Source organism: Chelonoidis abingdonii, chromosome 4, assembly GCF_003597395.2.
Source record: "Chelonoidis abingdonii isolate Lonesome George chromosome 4, CheloAbing_2.0, whole genome shotgun sequence".
NCBI classification, from domain to species: Eukaryota; Metazoa; Chordata; order Testudines; family Testudinidae; genus Chelonoidis; species Chelonoidis abingdonii.
This window is the reverse complement of record NC_133772.1, coordinates 152368019-152388131: the sequence shown is the minus strand read 5'-3', so window position 1 is coordinate 152388131 and position 20113 is coordinate 152368019. Positions and strand designations below refer to the sequence as shown.

Genomic DNA, 20113 nt, shown 5'->3' with positions numbered 1-20113 from the left:
GAAGTAAGATCTCTTACAACTTCTTGCCCTTGCAGAAGCAGCAAAGCTCTGGGAGAGAGAACTGAATTCTTTTCAGGCTTGGATATCAACAGCATAGTTAGCACAGCCAGCTGTGCGATGCCTTTGTTTTCAAATTATATCCTCAGAGTGCCTCTGTGCAGGTATACTGGGGGGTAATTTGGCCTTCAGCACTTCTCTAATGGTCGAACAATTGTTGCCTGAAAAGTAGCTCAGATGCAGTCCCATGGTGGTGGGGGAAAGGCTCAAATCAGAAATCTCAACCTTCTCAATGAATTTCTCTTTGGTTTAAACTTGATGCGCTCTCAGGACAGGATGTGAAGGCAGGTGAGAGAAAACAGGAGAAACCTGGTATATTTTGAGATTGAGGCAGAGAAGCATCATTTCACAGTACCCAACTTCAGCCTTGGAGTCTGGTGGATTGAAGAGCAGACAATTATACACCTGTTTCTCAACTCCCTTGTTTGCTAAGAGGAGGTGAAAGGGAAACAATTTAATCCAAAGTCCACCTATTTAAGTCTTGGGTGTTAAAGGTCTCTAGAGGAGTTAACAGTCTGGAACCCTGGGGAATGGGAGTGGGAACGACTGTGGGGAGTTTCTGAAACAGAGGGGAATAGGAGGGTGGCCCACGAAGCTCACGGGGGAATGCAAGGGGAGTCCCTGGTGTGTGTGATGTGCTTGGCCTACAGAAACTATGAAGCGTGGTTAACAGTTTGGAACAAGGCACTGAAGAGATAACAAAAGAGTACCTCTGAAGCAGGGCCGCCTGGGGGGGGGGGCGGGCAAGTGGGGCAATTTGCCCCGGGACCTGCAGAGGCCCCCATAAGAGTTTTTTGGGGCCCCTGAAGTGGGGTCCTTCACTCCGGGACCCTGGAGCTTCTTCCACTCCAGGTCTTTGGCGGTAATTCGGTGGTGGGGGGTTCTCCTGCTCCGGGACCTGCTGCCGAAGACCCCAGGCCCCCTGAATCCTGTGGGCGGCCCTGCTCTGAAGTCATGGAGAAAGGATGCTAAGCGGATTCTGGTACTAGCTAGTAGTGACGTTAAAGATGTACAGGAGTATCTGATAGCAGCATCGTTCTGAAAACTAAGATGGCGTATCATGGCTGTGGTACCAGTAGCGCTATTGCAAGTCAAATTATTTACCCTCCTAGTTTCGTCCATCGTCCTCTCTTCTGTCTGCCCTGAGCTCGTGTTGTCACTTGCATAAAAAAAAAAGCCTATTACAACTATTGTAGATAAAGTCTCCCTTTCATAAATATTGTAAGAGGTATTGGAGTTTCCTAGATACTGATGTTCAGTCAGCAATTGTCTACCTCTTTGTGTACGTGTACACACCTTTTTGAAATCTCATAGACTTTTAAGCCCAGCCAGATACATGGGAAAAACTTCTCTGTAGTAACTCAGAGCCCTCCCCATCTAGGGTCCCCTCACTAGTCATTGGAGATATTTGCTGCTACCGGTCGTAGATTGGCTGCATGCCATCGTAGGCAGTCCCATCATACCATCCTCTCCATAAATTTATCAAGGTCAGTCTTGAAGCCAGTTAGGTTTTTTTGTCCCCACTGTTCCCCTTGGGAGGCTGTTCGAGAGCTTCACTTCTCTGATGATATTCAAAACCTTTTGTCTGATTTCAAATTTTGCCTGAGCTATTGATAAGAATGCAATTTGTAGCTTCAGCTCAGTTCTCCTTATGGAGTCCTTCTTCCCCTTCCTTGACGATAATCTTCTACTAGTAACTTGGCACTGTGTTCAGGAGATGCTATGGATTTTTTATGGTTATCTGTGGTCCTTCTTTACAAAATCAAGGTCATTCAATTATAGGTGTAACCAGGGCCGGCTTTGCCCCGCGGGGCCCAATTGGAATACTCGGTAATGATCTGGGGCTTCAGTGGCACTTTGGCTGTGGGGGGTCCGCTTTGGGTCTTCTGCAGCACCAAAGGACCCCCACTGCCGAAATGTTGCCAAAGACTCCTGGAGCAGGCCTTCCCCCGCTGCCAAAATGCTGCCAAAGACCCCTGGTGCAGGGCTTGATTCTGGGGAATCGACATAAAGCCGGCCCTGGGTATAACTATAGGCATCTAATGCTCCTGCCTGATTAAGAGCTTCAGTCCTTGGTACTGCAAGCTCATGACTGTAATGTATGTGTCCTCTAAATATGCCCTTTCTGTAAGTATGTGGTTAAAGGCCTTTGCTGAAATGAAACAAACTTTTGTGGAATTTAATAAATTAGTAATGTAAAACAACTGCCATTTGTTGGGGTATGCTCAGAAACAATAGCATGTTTGGAATGGAAAATATTTACCTACTGGGTATTTGCAGTGCTGAGATTATTGCGTTCAGCAAATGGTTTAATAGGATCAGTTTAGTCAAGGACAAAAAGAGGTAATGACAAGTCTTGTTTTTTCCTCCTTGTTTTTTTTTGTTGTTTTTTATTGTTTGCTTTAAAACACCAACTATGCTATATTGAGTAATTTTTAAGCATGTTCAGTTAAGGCTTCTAGCCTTCCCAGGCATAAAGAGTTAAGTCTAATTTTAGGAGTCTGAGATTAATGTATGATCTGGACAGTATCACCAGTGCTGTAACAATTAACTGATTGCATTTGTGATTGATTTACCACACTTCTCTTCCGGAGACTTTTCTAGTTTCAAGGGCACTGGTTCAAACAGAGCACACATGTTGGGCACTCCTTTTGAATAGCACATTGCATGCAAAAGTAGTCATGTACAGTAAGTGTATTTAGGTGTTTGTGTCAAAGCTGGTGCAATAATTCCTTTATTAAAATTAAAATCACTCTTCTTGATTTCTAGATCTTTGTTTTGCACTTTTACTAATACTTGTCCAGTTTTCAAGGTGACCTGGAAAATTCTAGAGCTTGTGCCCTTTTTTGCTTTCTGATGTATAAAGAAGGTGAAAGGGATTTGTAATGTGTAGGCCTTAACTACACTGGCAAGTTTCTGCGCAGTAAAGCAGCTTTCTGCGGTGTAACTCCCGAGGTGTACACGCTGCCGACCAACTTAGTGCACAGAAACTGCGCAGTTGCAGCAAGGTAAAAAAACCCAAAACATCCAAAACCAAAAACCACCCTGACGAGAGGTGAACAGCTTTCTGTGCCAGAGCTACAACACTGTGGTGCCAGTGTAGACACCCTGATAGATTACAGCACTGTGATTGGGCTCTGAGAGGTGTCCTGCAATGCCTTTTCTCACCTCTCTGGTCATGGTTTTGAATTCTACTGCCCTGCTCTCAGATGACCAACCGTGAGCCCCACCCCTTAAATTCCTTGGGAATTTTGAAAGTCTCCTTCCTGTTTGCTTGGTGGCATGTGCAGTGGTCTCAGCACAGCTTTCCAGGTCACTGTGCCAGTTCCACGCACCAGGCGATCCCCAGCTTGGAGCAATGCTGAGCTGCTGGACCTCATCAGCATTTGGGGGGAGGAGGTAGTCCAGTCCCAGCTGCGCTCCAGCTATAGGAATTATGATACCTACAGACAGATTTCACGATGCGTGACAGAAAGGGGCCATGACCAGGACACATTGCAGTGCAGGATCAAAGTGAAGGAGCTGCAGAATGCCTACCACAAGGAGGCAAATCGCCGCTCTGGTGCTGTGTCCACGAGGTGCTGGTTCTACAAAGAGCTGGACATGACACTCGATGGCGACCCCACCTCCACTGTGAAGGCCCCTGTGGATTCTTTGGTGGCTCGCGTACCGATCAAGATTGGACCAAGCTAAGAGGAGGAAATCTTGGACGAGGCTGTGGAGGGGAAGGGGGACCCAGAGGTAGAGGATGACTCGGAGGTCAGAGATGCATGCAGCCAGGAGCTCTTCTGTACCCCAGAGGAAACTAGCCAGTCACAGCTGTCAGAGCTTGTTGACACTCAAAACAGGAGAGGAGTCCCCTGGTAAGTGGCTTTGATTTTGGGAATCGCTGAAGCAAGTTGTTGAGGGCAGGTGGTTGCAGAAAGCAGGCGTGTCTGTATGATGTGCCTAGTGTGAACGGTGGAGCAGGCTGTTGATTGATTCTCTAACTTAATGGGAATACCCCTCAGAGATCTCACAAAACTCTCATGGAGATACTGGGCAATTTGCTGCCTCAGGTTCTTTGACAGAGCTACTTTGTTTCTTGCCCCATTAAGGGTGACTTTCCCTCTCCACTTTGCTGTCCCTGGGGAGGGGTGGGGGACCATTGGTGCACACAGGCAAACTACATAAGGGCCAGGGCGGAAGCTGCAGTCTTGGAGAAGACCCCCTTGATTCCCTGCTCACCCTCAGCAGTGACATATCTTCCATAATGAACACAGCCTGTGGAAAATAAGGGGACAGGAATGATTATAAGGCCCCCCTGCAGTGCTGGCTCTCCAAGAGCCACGTGCCCAGTGTACAGTACGGTCCTGGAACACTGATTTCCTCTGCCCCTGGGGTTATTCACCATTTTGGGGGTCTTGTGGCTCCTGTGTGCTTGGCTGGGGTCAGCCAGTTAGTGATAGGAATGTGAATAGTGTCTGTGTTTGACATCACTGAATCAGTGGTCTGTGTGTTGCAAACAATACTGCTTCTGCAAACTGCATTTTGACTTCACAGATATGACCTTGGGAGCCCAGCTTCCCTCTGTTATCGCCGGCTGAACGGCTGCGCAGAATTAGAAAGCAGCCATGAAGAACTAAAGAGGACTTTTTGCGTCATGTCATGATGCACTCCATGGCCAGAACAAGAATGAAAGGAGTTGTGGGACAGCGAGAAGAGGTACCGAGAAGAGAACATGGCATGCCAGAATGAAACCATGAAGCGGCTCTTAAAAGTTATGGAGCGTCAAGCAGACATGCTCCAGGTGCTACTAGCACTACAAACTGAGCAGTTCTGCGCCCGCCCTCCCCTGCAGCCACTGTCACAAAACTCTTTCCTGTGCGTGGTCCCCCCTGGATACCACCAACACACTCTTATCAACCTCCTGGCTCCAGTTTGTACCTGCTGCAATCTTTATTCTATTAATTGAAAGCAAACAGAGCCCTGCAAGCAAAACAGGCAATTTTCTTAAACCTTCATAGTGCATCATCTGCACCAATCACAATCACCTCCTAACATTACAAGCACTGCACACCCGAGCATAGCAACAAATATTAGTGGATTTCAGTTTCAAATTGCTGCCTCAAGGCATCCGTGATTCTTATGGCCCCATGCTGTGCCCCTCTAATAGCCCTGGTCTCTGGCTGTTCAAATTCAGCCTTGAGACACAGCCTCAGCGGTCCAGCCCTGAGTGAAGCTTTCACCCTTCCCTTCACAAATATTATGGAGCATACAGCATGCGGCTATAAGCATTGGAATATTGTCATCTGCCAGGTCCAGCCTCCCATATAGACAGTGCCATTGGGCCTTTAAATGGACAAAAGCAAACTCAACAGTCATTCTGCACTTGCTCAGCCTGTTGTTGAGCCGCTCCTTGCTGCTGTCAAGGTGCCCCATGTATGACTTCATAAGCCACAGCATTAAGGGGTAGGCAGGGTCTCCCAGGATCACAATGGACATTTCGACTTCCCCTATGCTGACCTTTTGGTCCGGGAAAAAAGTCCCTGCTTCCAGTTGCCTGAACAGGCCAGTGTTCTGAAAGATGTGCGCGTCATGCACCTTTTCAGACCAGCCTGTGTTAAGTTCTGTGAAACGCCTACGGTGATCCACGAGCACCTGGAGAACCATGGAGAGATACCCTGTTATGATTAATGTACTCAGTGGCTAGGTGGTCTGGTGCTAGAATTGGAATATGCGTGCCATCTATCACCCCTCCGCAGGTAGGGAAACTCATTTGTGCAAAACTATCCACAGTGTCACGCATGTTGTCCAGGGTCACGGTCTTTTGGAGCAGGATGCGATTAATGGCCTTGCACACTTCTACCAACACAAGTCCAACGGTCGACTTTCCCACTCTGAACTGGTTAGCGACTGATCGATAGCAGTCTGGAGTAGCCAGTTTGCACAGTGCAATCGCCACGTGCTTCTCCAATGACAGGGCAGCTCTCAGTCTCATGTCCTTGTGCTGCAGGGCTGGGGCGAGTTCATCACACAGTTCCATAAATGTGGCTTTCCTCCTCCAAAAGTTCTGCAGTCCCTTCTCATCATCCAGATGTGCATGGCAATGTTTCCCAAGCCCCAAAGCAGCGTTCCGCTGTGGCCAGCACCTCAGTGAATGCCACAGTCTATCTCGTGTTGTAGCTACTACACATGGCGAGATCAGTGTCACACACCTTTTGCCTTTGTAGTTTAAGGAATAACTCCATTGCCACTCATGACATGTTAGTGAGAGCGAGCAACGTATTGGTCAACAGTGTGGGATCCATTCCTTCAGACCGAAGAGGCAGGGCGCTCAGTATGCAAACTGTTGAAAGATGACACGAAATGCGGATGGAAGCACAGGGATTGCTGGGATGCAGAGCAATGCATCACAGGGCATTGGGACAGGACCCAGGGTGCCCTGCAACCAGGGGTGAAAGGACTTACCCCTTACAGGACTTACTGTTACTGCCGGAGTCCTGAGGGGGGTGTGGACTCATCTGGAAGGGGCATAGCCTCATCTGGGAGGGGTGTGGCCTCAAGATTTAAAGGCCCTAGGGCACCAGCTGGGGGGCGGGGGGTTTAAAGAGCTTGGGGCTGACTGCCGCCGCGGCAGCCCAGAGGCAAGCCCTTTAAATCTGGCCCCAGCCCGCCGCCGGAGCCGCTGGCGGGGGGTTAAAAGGCTCTGGGCTGCCAGCTGCGGCGGGGAGCCCAGAGCCCTTTAAATCCCTGCAGCGAAAGCCGGTGCAGTCTGGCACGGTGTACTGGCCCTTGCTGGTACGCCGTACCGGCTTGCACCGGCTTACTTTCACCTCTGCCTGCAACCCTCCTCTACCTTCCCACAGCTCTTAGCAGCAGAAGAAGAGATGCTCTGTGAGGATAGCTGCCCAGAGTGCACTGCTCTGAATACCACTGCAAGTGCTGCAAATGTGAACATCCTATTGGGCAGGCAGCTGACAATGTGAACACGCAACAGCCGTTCTCTTCAGCACCCTGAGCGGCGCTGTAACTTCCAGCAATGTAATTCTGCCAGTGTAGACATACCCTTAGAAATAGTAAAAATTTAAAATCTGGTTTTCCCTGGTTTATTGGAGGAGCAGTGTGAGGTATAAGCTACTTTTATTGTGAGTGCTTAACACCTTACTTGAAAGGCTAAGGTGTTGACCCTTGAATGTTCTAAATAAAGGAAGCCTTTGTTAATTAGCCACTAAAGATAGCTCGGTATTAAAACCAAAACAAGTTCTAAATAGTCTAATAACCCTTGTTCTAAGGGGCTCTATTTTCATTGTAATGTCATTTACACCAGTGGTTCTCAATCTTTCCAGACTCCTGTATCCCTTTCTGGAGTCTGATTTGTCTTAAACCACTTTCTTACAAAATCAGACACAAAAATACAAATGTGTCAAAGCACACGATTACTGAAAGATTGCCTGCTTCTCATTTTTTTACTATATAATTAAGTAAATTGACTGGAATATAAATACTGTATTTACTTTTCAGTGTGATACTTTGAAAGCGTTTTTCACTTGTGAGCCTTGTCTGAAGCCCGAGATGGTGGAAGTCAAGCGTGTAACTTAGCTTTGTGGGGCCCTAGGCAATTGCCCTGCTTGCCACCCTCTAATACTGCCCCTGCACTTGTGATCCCCCCCATAACCCATCCCATGAGCTGCAATCCCAGGTTGAGAAACACTGATCTAGATGAGTACCCCGGAAGATCTCTGCATTCTCCCAGGGGTACGCATACTCTTGGTTGAGAACCATTGGTTTACGCTACTCTAGCCCTCCAGGCAGCAGCCTTCTTGCCTGGACAGGACATGTGCATGCACCTGTGGACTCAGGAACGATCTCAAAACAATAATCTCTTTATACATCAAAAGGGAACAAAGTAAACAAACCCAATCTATTTTTTCTTTGCAAGTCACCTTTAGTAACAACCATGCTGAACTGAAACAAATGCTGACTATTCTGGGTACTTATCTCACCCCCATCGCTTAGTGTCTGAGCACCTAATAATCTTCAATGGATTTATCTTCACTTTATTTTATAGTTCATTTTATAGCTGGGGAACTGAGGCACAGAGACCTGGGGATTGTCTACACTAGAAATGCTGCAGTGTTATAGGTGAGCAACAGTAGTGCTTCAGTGTAGACGCTACCTACACATACAGGAGGGATTCTCCTGTTGGCGTAGATACTCCACCTCCCGAAGAGTTGGTAGCTAGGTCGATGGAAGAATTAGTCAGTTGACCTAGCACTGCTTTTGTGGGGACTTAAGTCGACTTAACTACACCAATCAGGGGTGTGGATTGTTCACGTTTCTCAGTGATGTAGCCAAGCCAACCTAACTTTCTAGCGTAGACTAGGCCTTGAAAACTTGCCCAATGTGTCAAAGAAAGTCTGTAGCAGAGCAGGGATTGCCCCCAGATCTCTCAAGTCCTAGGGCTATTCTCTAATTACTCTGAAGCCTTCCTCTCTGAAGGGCTATGATCTTTGAGAAAATGAGGATTGCCTTTTCAAGGGTTTCTGTTAGACAGTGAGGTGTATGGTTGGTCATGTACAGACATAAAATATATAGTCAAACAGTAACTTCTGGTTGGGTACTTTAATCAGTGTTCCATTGATGACGCTGTGTGCTGTACTCCTGAGGTGAATCGGCTAAATACTGACTAAAAGAACCATAATCTACTGATTTCAGTTATGTGGTTACATACTGTACCTAGAGTGCCGAAGATCACTAGGTATAACATTGGGAAAACCTTGCATATGCAAGTTGATGCTTGTTTAAGTGCAGTATCTCGTCAGTCTCTGCCACAGGATTTACTGGCATGGCTCAGGCTGCTGGGTGACCAAGATGCTGTGTCATTCAGCAGTAAGAAGGTTCATGAACCCTCTTGACAAAATCCCTGGGAAAACCCTGATTAAGGGTGCTATAGCCTTAATGAAATCTTACTATGTATCTTTTAAAAATCAAAATGAAATTCATTGTCCTTAGCTATGTTTTAATTTTTAAAGTCGCATAAAAATCTCGGGATTACATGAGTCTTGAGACCCCAGAATTCATAGTGAGCATACTTTTAACATGCAGAGCTAAGCTAAGAATGGCTCATGCATCAACCAGATGGAGCTATAACTTATTTCTGTCTTGCAGAGTACAAGTTTAGATCCAAGGATTAAAACTAATTGAATATCCATCTGAAGGTTATATATCAGCAGAGAGAAACTTGAGTTCTAATTACACAGTAGCTTTTGGTATTGTGAAATATAATACGAAGTTAACTCACTCACAGGAAGCCAGTTGCTAATAAACAATCAAGTTAGATGCAGCATTAGAAATGAAATAATTGACTAAGCATTTTCTGTGGTGTTGGGTGAGTGCAGGTTAAAAAGTGAAAATATCAAAACTTAGACAGCTTTACTAACTCAGGGAAGAATCCAGTTCTTCTCCCTTTGCAGAAGGGTTAGAGAGATGCCGTCAAAGGTAATAGGTTTAGAACTTTATGTAAGGAGTATAAAAGCTTTTTAGACGGGGAAAGGAGGATTGTCAAATCCAGCCCAGTTATTCAATTTAAGAAATCAGAAGCTCAACTTAAAAAGCCTCTTCCAGGGTAAACATCTGATGGGTAGCATGTCAAGGGTTTGTAGCAGTGCATGAAATCAGTGTGCTTTTAACTGTGCTGCTGCTTGGCAGGGAGGGTGCACGTTAAGTAATTGGCTACAGCAGGATTTGTTGTGTTTGGCTGTTGCTGTGCATTGTGGAGTGTCACAACCACTTCCAAAGTGGCTCTGTCTTACTAAGGGCTGCACCTTGTAGTGTCTATTGTGTTTAATAAAACTGCTGTTTGCAAACCCTATTAGGAAAAAGGATTACAGTACTTTTTTGAAAAGTATCCTTATGCTACTGTTAAAAAGAATAGAAGTGAACAGGTTAAATAGTTTAGTTTCTATCCACTTTCCTTATTTCTTCAAGTTTTTTCCCTGTAACTTTTGATGAAAGTAGTTTCTCTATCCTACCTTCCCTACTTCTTGACAGTTTCTCACCCCTTCTCTCCCCCTCCCTCCAGTTTGGTTTCCCTTTTGCTTGGGACGCTTGCAAATTGGACAGGAAAGAATGAATGGGAATTGGAATGAAATTGTTCTGATCGTGAGCTAGTCACAGGTTCTTACAACAAATGCCAATCTGACAAATTTTCTTAAAATACTTAACTTTAGGAAAAACAAACCTGCACATGTACATGCCCAAATCGTTGTAATTTATTTCTGAAGGGTTTTTTGCATGCTCAATAATAAAAATAATGTGCAGTTGTATTTTGGTGCTCCTGGTCACTGCTTCCCCCCTCCCATTGCCCTGAGCTCCCTTCTGCAGCTTTGCACCCTGGGCTCAACCCACTCTTCGCCTCTTGACCATGGCACCCAGTCAGGCTGGCACTGCTGAAGCCCAGAGCTGGAGCCCCAGGGCTGGAGCTGAGGGGGAGAGGGAGGCTGAAGCCCAGAGCCCCCTGCCAGAGTCCCATGGCTGAAGCCAGGCAGGGGGGCTGAAGCCCACACCTGAAGCCTCGCAGCTGAAGATTGTGGGGTGGCGTGTGTAGGGGGGTGGGCGGGTGGGGAAGCCAATGCCTGGAGCCCCTATGTGCTGCAGGGAGGGCTGCTACTTTGCCCCTCTCCCTTATCCTTGTTTAGGAAGGCGTCATGGCCTCGGGACAGCCGCCCCCCCCCCCCCCCGTGCCACATCTGAGAGAAACTGAACTAGACCAAAGATATAAAATACAACTTCATGCAAGGCACAATGCTTACCCATTTGGTGCTGAGAGAATGTATCTAGCCTGTATCAAAAGCTTTATAAATGTCGTCATTTCATGCTGAAGGCAGTCAGCCTTGTCATTCCTGTTTTACACTGTAACTCAAAACTGTAGCTTGGAACGTTTTCATTACAGCCTGCTTATGCAGGGGTTGCTAGTGAAATATAGCTATCAGATCATTTTTTTCTCATCAGGCATATCGTGAGAGGCTGACTCCTTAAAGTGAATGCTTTGACAAGCATGGTAGAAGCATCCACTTCAAATCACATCTGTAAAGCTTTTTTATTTTTTTTTTTTGGAAACTTTCTTCTGTATAGAGGTTCCTGTGGCTTCTGAATACTATCTCTCCCATCACGCTTCCTGCATTTATTCCATAGATGTCTGATCACAGAATTCATGGTGGAAGCATGCTTTTGTTCATGCTCCTCTTGACTTTGTAGTGAGTAACAAGAGTAGAACAGGAGCAGAGACTGATTCTGCTGAGATTATAGAACTAGAAGTTGTAGTAATATTCTTTGGATCAAGTATAAAATACCTTTTACCGTAAAGAGGTTGCAGATGCATCTTCTGGTGCACCTGAGATAAGGGGCTTCTTTCATCAGATGAGTCTGTCATTCTGAAGAAGAAAATAATTAGGGCTGTCAGGTGATTAAAAAAATGAATCCCAATTAAACAATAATTGAATACCATTTATTTACATATTTTTCGATGTTTTCTACATTTTAAAATATATTTCAATTACAACAAAATACAGTGTACAGTGCTCACTTTATATATTTTTTTACAAATATTTGCGCTGTAAAAAAAGAGAGGATTTTTCAATTCACCTAATACAAGTACTGCAGTGCAATCTCTTTATCATTGAGTTGAACTTATAAATGCAGAATTATGTACAAAAAAATAACTGCATTCACAAATAAAACAATGTAAAAATTTAGAGCCTAAAAGTCCACTCAGTCCTATTTCTTGAGCCAATTTCTTGAGCTCAGACAAGTTTGTTTACATTTGCAGGAGATAACGTTGCCCACTTCTTGTTCACAATGTCACCTGAAAATGAGAACAGATGTACTAATGGCACTGTTGTAGCTGGTGTCACAAGATATTTACGTGCTAGATGCACTAAAGATTCATGTGTCCCTTCATCTTCAACCACCATTCCAGGGAACATTGGTCCATGCTGCTCACGGGTTCTGCTCGATAACAATCCAAAGCAATGTGGTCCGACTCATGTTCATTTTCATCATCTGAGACAGATGCCACCAGCAGACGGTTGATTTCCTTTTTTGGTGGTTCAGGTTCTGTAGTTTCCGCATCAGAATGTTGCTCTTTTAAGACTTCTGAAAGCATACTCCACGCCTCATCCCTCTCAGATTTTGGAAGGTACTTCAGATTTTTAAACCTTGGGTCGAGTGCTGTGCTATCTTTAGAAATCTCACATTGGTACCTTCTTTGCATTTTGTCAGATCTGCAGTGAAAATGTTCTTAAAATGAACAACATGTGCTGGGTCATCATCCGAAACTACTATAACATGAAATATATGGCAGAATGTGGATAAAATAGAGCCGGAGACGTACAATTCTCTCTGAAGTTGTTCAGTCACAAATTTAATTAACACATTATTTTTAAATGAGAATCATTGGCCTGGAATCATGTCCTCTGGCATGGTGGCTGAAGCATGAAGGAGCGTATGAATGTTTAGCATATATAGCACGAAAATATCTTGTAATGCTGGCTACAAAAGTCCCATGCAAATGCCTGTTCTCCCTTTCTGGTGACGCTGTACATAAGACGTGGGCAGAATTATTTGCTGTAAATGTAAACCCAAACTTGTTTGTCTTAGTGATTGGCTGAATGAGAAGTAGGACTGAGTGGACTTGTAGGCTCTAAAGTTCCGCATTGTTCTGTTTTTTTGAGTGCAGTTTGCAAATTTAAAGACTCCTTGCCCCAGGACTCCCAGCCTGAGTTTACAACCCTCATGGATGAAAGAAAGGTGGTAGCCAAGACACCACTGCAGACCTCTCTCAACTCGGTGGATGCAGCAGCCAGAATAGTCGCCTCAGGAGTGGTGATGAGGCGCTCGGCATGGTTTCAGGCCTTCTGCCAGAGGTCCAAAATACACTTCAAGACCTCCTCTTCAAAGGGTCTGGTCTCTTTTTGGACTAACGGATGCCAGGCTGCATAGCCTCAAAGACTCCTGGGAGACCCTCAAGTCATTGGGGATGCACACCCCAGCTACGCAGAGGAAACCTTTCAAGCCCCAGCCGCTGCAGCAAAGGCAATACTAGCCTTGCCCTAGGCAGGAGCATATTGCAGAAGAGGCAGAGACAACAGGTGCAGGCAGAACACCACGCCTAGCCAAGGGCAGGGGTGGCAACAAGCAGGGGTTTTGAAGGTGTGTTCAAGGACAGCATTCCGAACCAGTTACTGGATCTTTCCCTGTTTCTTAAACCGCTTGTCCCACTTCTACCGTGTGCGGTCCCGTATAACTTCAGACCGTTGGGCCTTAAGCACGGTACAAGTGGGATACACACTTCAGGTCTCCTCCTTCCCTCCCTCCCACCCCCCTTCTCCGTCCCTGTTCAGGGACCCCTCTCATGAGCAACTCCTTATACAGGAGGTACAAATGCTCCTCGAGGGAGGGGCAGTGGAAGAGGTCCCTCGGGATCTAAGGGGAAAGGGGTTTTACTCCCATTATTTTCTCATCCCCAAAGCAAAGGGAGGTCTTTGACCCATTTTAGATCTCTGCAGGCTCTTACAAATTCTTAGTCAAGATCTGTTTCTGCATGGTCTCCCTAGGCGCTATTATTCCATCCCTGGATCTGGAGGATTGGTACTCTGCCCTTGACATGAAAGATGCATACTTTCACATCGCTCTTCATCCTGCTCACAGACGGTTCCTGCGGTTCACCATAAACCAGCACCATTAAAGGTTTATGGTCCTTCCCTTCGGTCTGGCAGCAGCCCCCTGTGTGTTCACGAAATGCATGTCAGTGGTGGCAGCCTTTCTATGAGAGAGGAGAATTCGAGTATACTCGTACCTAGACAACTGGCTCCTGGCGGGTCGGTCCGAGCAGGAGGTCCATTCTCATGTGGCAGTGGCACTGGACCTATTCCGCAGGCTAGGTCTCCTAGTCAATGTGCCCACATCCTCCTTGATACCCATGAAAGGCTGGAGTTCATCGAGGCAGTCCTGGACTCGGTACAGGCATGGGCGAGCCTCCTGGAGTCCAGATTTGTGGCCATCCAGCATGCCATAGACTCAGTGCTGAGGTTCCCCACAACCACAGCCAGATGCTGCCTGAAGCTCCTAGGGCACATGGTGGCGTGCACTCACGTGGTCAAACACTCTTGCCTGCAGCTCGGGTCTTTGTAATTGGGCAACATATCTAGCTAAGTGGAAGAGATTCTCCTGCTGGTGTGAACCAAAACATTTACAGCCACTCCATTCCAGTCATCCTGGAATACCTACTGCAACTCAAGCATCAAGGTCTCGCCCCCTGTTCGATTAAAGTGCATCTGACTGCCACTTCGGTGTTCCACCTGAGGGAGTCTGGGCAGTCAGTGTTTTTCCAACCCTATGGTAGCCCGCTTCCTCAAGGGACTGGAGAGGGTGTTTCCCTACTCATGCCCACCAATCCGTCCCTGGAACCTTAACCTGGTCCTGATCAAGCTTATGGGATCCCCTTTCGAGCTCCTAGCCTCTTGCACTCACCTCTCCCGGAAGGTGGCATTTTTGGTGGTCATTATGTCCGCAAGGAGGGTGTCTGAGTTGAGGGCCTTCATCTCGGAGCCCCCTTATACAGTTTTTTTTTTAATAAGGACAAAATGCAACTTAGGCTACATTCCAAATACCTTCCTAAAGTAATCTCGCAATTTCATATGAGGCAAGACATTTGTTTCTTTCCCAAACCACACATGGACCCGAGTCACCATAGCCTGCATACTCTGGATGTCCGTAGGGCTCTGGCGTTCTATGTGCCGCGGACAAGACCTTTCTGCAAGTTGACAGAGTTGTTTGTCGCCATTGCGGAAAGAACGAAAGGACTTCCTGTCTTGACACAGTGGATATCATTGTGCATTGTGGATTGCATCCGCATGTGCTATGAACTCGCCAAGGTGCCAGCCCCGGCGATCACGGCTCACTCAACTAAGGCTCCAGCATCCTCAGCAGCTTTCCTGGCACAGGTTCCACTCCAGAAGATGTGTAAAGCAGCCACCTGGTCGTCGGTGCACACTTTCACAGCCCACTATGCAGTCCATCATCAGGCCAGAGAGGATGCAGTTGTCGGCAGGGCTGTGCTTCAATCAGTTGTTCCATGACTCCTACCCTCCTCCTATGGTAAGCTTGTGAGTCACCTAATGTGTAATGGATGTGAACAATCACTCGAAGAAAATATGGTTACCTACCTCTTTGTAACTGTTGTTCTTAGATGTGGTGTTCACGTCCATTATGCTTCCCACCCTCCTTCCCCTCTGTCGGAGTCTCCGGCAAGAAGGAACCGAAGGGGGGTCGGGTCAGCAGAGGTATATATGTACCACCATGAGGCGCCACTCTGGCAGGGGCCTCCCTGCCAGCCCAACAGGAGCCGCTAAGGGAAAAGGTTTTTGACATCCGTGCACGCAGCGCGTGCAGACCTAATGTGTAATGGACGTGAACAACACATCTCGAAGAACAACAGTTATGAAATGATAGGTAACTGTTGTTCTTCGAGATGTGTTCTATGTGTCTTCTCCTTCCCCTCCCTACCAGAGTCTTTCCAGTTGGAAGGAACCAAGTGGAGTCAGGAACCGCTTGGCTCTTTACACCTGGGTGCAGTGGTGTGAGGCACCAGAGAGGGCTCATCCTGCCCCAACAGGTACTGCTGAGGGAAACCTCTCCGACAGCTGTGCATGAGGTGCACACTCACCCACAGTGGTGTGGGTATGTACAACATATCTTGCCAACAGTTACGGAAAAGTAGGTAACCATGTTTTAAAAACACGTTGAGGTTATGCAACTGAACCTGAATTTCCAAGCTATTTTGATTACTGCAAAATTATTATTTTGCAGTAATCATTCATGACATTTTAATTTGATTCATTGGGATTCTGAAAATCTAGTGTACTGTACATGCAGAATAAAGCTTTGGGGGAACAAACTTACCCAAAAGGAGTTTCACTGCAAAGACTAGAACGTGTCTGCTAACTCAGATAGGAACTCGTTTTATCAGGTACATATTCCTCATTACAAAACTGCCATCATGACTTATTGACAACTCCTTTGGAAATTATTTGAAGCTTTTATAGACATGTATCCTCTACTGACCCATTGTTCTGTTTAAAAATGAGTCTCTTCTTGTATTTACTCAGGAGCTCTGGTATTCAGCTCTGATGGCTCACATCTTCCTTAGTGGAGAGCCACAAAATCATTGCGAGGCCGTTATATTATGATACTGTGCTGGTTTTGCTCAGCTTCATTTCATGTTGATGCAACATCACAATGAAAATGTTGCAATGCATTAAGATCTTGGAGTGTGGTTTTGTGGCTCTCTGCAACTCCTTTCAAAGCTGTCTTGTCCACTGTTCCAACATCTCTTCTGACTACTGGGAGGGATCTTTGCAGTGTTCCTTTCTTTAGTGCACTTAGGTCCACTCCACCTGACTGTCTTGTGTTGAACATGGACAGATATGTGGGGTAAGGGCTCCAATGAATGGCAGTCAATTAATGTTGCTTGAGTTCAGATAGTGTTGAGAGTTTGAGAGTCCTGAAAGAGTTGTATGTTGGTGATGGAGAAGACTGGTATGGTTCTCAAGGAGCATTCTTATGTAGTTGGATATTGTGAATTGTATAACTACTGTAATAATGTACTGTAATGATCAGTTTAATTACACTTGTGAAAAATCTGCATAATTACACATTTTTTTTCAAGGATTAGGCTCTTGTGTAAATGTTCAATATTGACTCTGGCTGAGGGAAATATCAAATTCATTTTTTTTCAAGAGAACTAATTTGACTTACTAACAAAAGAAGCTGGTATTATAGCGTAACTATAGCTGCTTCATAGTTAAAATGGAAGCTAGCTTTCTGTTGTAAGCCCAACTTTCAAACTCCTACACTTATTTTCCAAAAAGAGACAAACCTTCCTGAAATTCCCCATGCTGCATCTCATGCGAGGCTCGACTTTGTCTGGGAAGCTGGATTAAAAATTAGAAGTTTTAATTTATGGTGTCTCGAAAAATTGTCTTAACTTTAATTATTTATTTATTTTGATGGGTGAACTCTTTTTGTTATATATGTAACTCACCTCCCCTTGTGGGTGAGGCCTCTGCTGAGCTTGTGTGTGATGATGTAGCATGAGGAGAGGTGGTCTTTCAGATGAGTAGACCCTACCCCCTTAGGGCTTTACTTGCTGATTTTTTATCTATAAAATTGTAACTGGTTAGGGCTACCACCTTTTGTAATTGCACAAAACTGAATACCTCTCTTCTCCATGGTCCCACCCTGGCTCGCTCCATCCCCCCTCCCTCCATCACTCGCTCTTCCCTGCCCTCATTCCCTTTCACCAGGCAGGGGGCTGAGGGTGTGGGGGTGGGAGGGATGAGGGAAGGAGGTTGTCCCGGTTCCCAGCCAGTGGGAGCTGCAGAGCTGGCATTAGGGGCTGGGGTAGTGTGCAGAGCCTCCCTGACCGCCCATGTGCCTAGGGGCCGCGGGGACCTGGTGGCCGTTTCTGGGAGCTGCGTGGAGCTAGGGCAGGCAGGGAGCCTGCCTTAGCTCTGGACCCCCACTGTGCTGCTGCAGGCCGGTTGGCACTGCTGACTGGAGCTGTCATGGTCCCTTTTCAACTGGGCATTCTGGTCGAAAACCCGATGCCTGGCAACCCTCTAGCTGGTAGTGAATAGGGAGCCAGTTTAGATCCAAAAGCACTGGGGTCATGTGCTCCTGGAAGGAGGTACAGTGTAACAAAGGCGCTGCCTAATTCTGCACCAGCTTCGTTGCTTAGGGCATGTCTACATTACACTCTGGATCAACGGGCAGTGATTGATCCAGTGGGGGTCAATTTATTGCGTCTAGATGCTATAAATTGACCGCCAAGTGCTCTCCTGTCGACTCCGGTACTCCATCGGAGCGAGAAGTGTAGGCGGGGTCGACAGGGGAGTATCAGCCGTCGACTTACCACAGCGAAGACACTGCTGTAAGTAGATCTAAGTACTTGGACTTCAGCTACGTTATTCACATAGCTGAAGTTGCATAACTTAGATCGATTCTCCCCCGCCTCCCCCTTGTAGACCAGGCCTTAGTCTCTTAAAATCATCAAAATGGTTCCGCCTACAAACTCAAGTTATTTTTTATTGGCTTTGCTGACAAGCAATTCTTATTTCTTTGGAGGGAAAGCTTAGAAAAATTATCAGCTTGTACCGCAGACCAAGTGCAGCAGGGAAACAATTAATGGGCTTCTTAAAGAGGGATTATCAATGAATCCCTGTACTGAGACTGTGGTAGAAATATACTCCATATGGTTTGCCTTCAAGTGTCCGGATGTAGAAGTGGTCCTTTGCTCTTCTCTCCTTTTAATCTATGGCTTAGCCAGCACACAATTTTTACCCAGGACTGTGTGCTTATGAGAGAGAGAGACACTGACTTGTTACTGACTCCAGATACAAAGAAAATAAAATTTCCTGGTAACGTCTTGGTAGGATTTTTGCATTTATTTTGACAAAATTTTAGGGGGCACCATTGTGGGTGAATGGGCACTGTAAAGGGGGTGGCTAGAGAGGTGACACAATTTACATGGCTGTGGAAACAGGCTGGGTTTCTTAACTGCTCATCTCTACATATTCTGATAATCAGGTGTAGGTTTTGTTGTACAGGGAGTGATAGCATGTTTGCTGGACTCCATTGACATGCACACTTCCAACCTTAATTATTTTTAAATGAAGTTCAGAGTTAATGAATTTGTAGCTGCATATTTTCAGATGGAATTCTAGCCTCATTTTTTTTGAATGATTATAACTTTGATTATTATAGGTGGATTCTTTTTCTTTTGGCTTCTCCACACAGGGATGCTCAGAAAGATTAATCCAAACTAAAGTTGTGAATTAAAAGTGGATTAATTTAACTGCATTAAACCCTCGTGTGGACATTCTCATTCAAAAACAAAGTGGCCTTGATTCAATTTAGTTTAATTGGCCTATGTACACTTGGTCACTAAAAGTTACCTATGGCGCTTTAATGTAATACTGTTTCAAACACTTTGTTAAAATGCACCAACAGGGTCTACACAGACCAATTAATGTGAAACATGCTAATTTGCTTTGGCAATCATACTCCCAGAGCGTGCATTATCCCACCCTGTAGACAAAGCCCTTGGAAACTAATAGTCTAAAGCAGGTTAAAGTCAGGAAAATAAAATTTGTACAGAAGTCCAACTCTGTTCCACTTCCTAACAAAATATATCCATAGTGTCCAAGTCAAAAATAAAAGTAGGTTGTCAATTCTGGACCTACAATTAGATTTATGGCTTTATTTTGAAGTGTGGATGCTTGCATGTATGTTCCCTTGCATTTCTGCTTTGCTTATGTACTCCAGTGTCAATGTGCATGTATGGTCATGTGATGAACTCCACAGAATTCTCTTGATGTCTTATACGCTTCAACTCAGATAATCAGTGTTATTACATGATTCATAAGAACAGCCATACTGGGTCAGACCAATGGTCCACCAAGCCCAGTATCCTGTCCTCTGACAGTGGCCAATGGCAGGTGTCCCAAAGGGAATGAACAGCCAGGTTATCATCTAGTGATCCATGCCCTGTTGCCCATTCCTAGCTTCTGGCAAACAGAGGCTAGGGACGCCATTTCTGCTCATCCTGGCTAATAGCCATTGATGGACCTATCCTCCATGAATCTATGTAGCTCCCTTTTGAATCCTGTTATAGGATTGGCCTTCACAACACCCTCTGACAAGGAGTTCCAGAGATTGACAGTGCATTTCATGAAAAATACTTTCTTGTGTTTGTTTTAAACCTGCTACCTATTAATTTCATTTGGTGGCCCCTTGTTCTTGTATTATGAGAAGGAGTATATAACACTTCTTTCTTTCTTTTCTCTATACCACTCCTGATTTTATAGACCTCCATCATATCCCCCCTTAGTCGCCTCTTTTCCAAACTGAAAAGTCCCAGTTTTATTAATCTTTTTCTCATACAGAAGCCATTCTATACCTCTAATCATTTTGTTACCTTTTTCAATTCCGATGTACCTTTTTTGAGATGGGGCAA

At 45.7% G+C, this 20113-nt stretch overlaps 1 protein-coding gene across 5 annotated transcripts in view; it reads left to right on the top strand.

Moving 5' to 3' along the window:
* The window catches only part of KTN1 (kinectin 1), a 111947-nt gene that overhangs the window by 20454 nt on the left and 71380 nt on the right, over positions 1 to 20113 (top strand). The gene's annotated exons all lie outside the window — the stretch shown is intronic.